Source organism: Odontomachus brunneus, unplaced genomic scaffold (assembly GCF_010583005.1).
Source record: "Odontomachus brunneus isolate Ranch 3 - 2012 unplaced genomic scaffold, Obru_v1 Obru_scaffold_243, whole genome shotgun sequence".
NCBI lineage: Eukaryota > Metazoa > Arthropoda > Insecta > Hymenoptera > Formicidae > Odontomachus > Odontomachus brunneus.
This window is the reverse complement of record NW_022639693.1, coordinates 123,851-125,123: the sequence shown is the minus strand read 5'-3', so window position 1 is coordinate 125,123 and position 1,273 is coordinate 123,851. Positions and strand designations below refer to the sequence as shown.

Sequence of the window (1,273 nt, the reverse complement as noted above, 5' to 3'; positions counted from 1 at the left end):
TGTCGCCGGTGCCTCGCACGCCGCGGCCCTGTGGCCGGCCGAACCGCAGTGGTAACATAGACCACTGCGATCGGCCCTATTTTTACACAGGGCCCTGACGTGGCCCCACTCCAGGCATTTGAAGCACTGCAGGCGGCGCTTCGTTAGGGCCTCTACGCGGACCGAGGACCACCCAACCTTAATCCGTCCTCCGCTCGCGATCTTCCGTGCGGCCGGAAGGGGACACTGTATCCAGATTGTCCCCATCCGGTCCGCACCCGGGCGAATTGCCCCGGCCCTAATCTCGCCGGGCCCGCAGCCCCCGGCGACCGCCACCGCGGAGATTACGTCCTCCGCGGTGACTGAGTCGTCGAGGTCGCGGACCCGGATGTCGGCCCTCTTTGAGGGACGCGCAATTTGCACGTCCCTATTGTCAGCGAAGAGGGCCGACATACTTTTGGCCAGGGCATCCGCCCTGGCCTGTCCCTCGGGACCAGGGATCTCGAGGACCAGCGCGCCTGTTGCGGCCCTTCTGGTCCTGCGATCCCCGATCCCTATCTTACCTAGATCTATCTGGCCCCTCGCCCGCCGCATGACATCGGCGTAGCTGCCCGTGGGGCAGCTCACCGTGACGGCGGCGGTACGAGGAGCCTTTGGGAGGACGGGTTATGTCCCGCCTCCCCCATCCCGCGTTGACCTCTTGTCGCCCTTCTTGGCCGCGGCACCCTTCTGGGGCCCCGGCTTCTGGGGGGCGGGTTGGGGGGCCTGTTTGCCCCCCCCTTCTCCCTTCTTCTCCCTCCTCCCAACCACCCGGGCCCAAGTCTGGGGCCCGGTGGCGGAGGAAGGAGGATCGGCCCTCCCGGCCGGTCGCGCCGGTGTTGTCCGGCCCTGTGGAGGGGGTATGGCTCCCCCACAGGAGCAGGCGCACCTGCAAGGGGCGGCCCTCCCACCCGCTTGGGGTAACGGACCGCCCTCGCCACTCTTCTTTTTCTTTTTTTTCCCCCGCTTGCTCTCCCCCGCCACCTCGGGCCGTTTGGCCCCGGCGGGGGTAGAGGTCGCGGAGGATTTGATTTTGATTTTGGGGGGAGGGTCGGGGCGCGTTGTACAGCTCCCCTCCCCCCCTCCCACCTTTTTACTCCCCTTATTAAGGGGCCAGGCGGGCCGCTTCCCGGGCGCAATCCCGGGGATGACGGCCCCCATGGCCTCCATGAGGCGGGGAACTAGGGCCACTACTAGGGCCTCCAGTTCCCCGCCGCTCAGTCCCGCGACCACAGTGGGCGTGTTGTCGGTCGAG

At 67.5% G+C, this 1,273-nt stretch overlaps 1 protein-coding gene across 1 annotated transcript in view; it reads right to left on the bottom strand.

The window, feature by feature from the left end:
• The window catches only part of LOC116852639 (serine/threonine-protein kinase fray2-like), a 43,886-nt gene that overhangs the window by 41,826 nt on the left and 787 nt on the right, over nt 1-1,273 (bottom strand). The gene's annotated exons all lie outside the window — the stretch shown is intronic.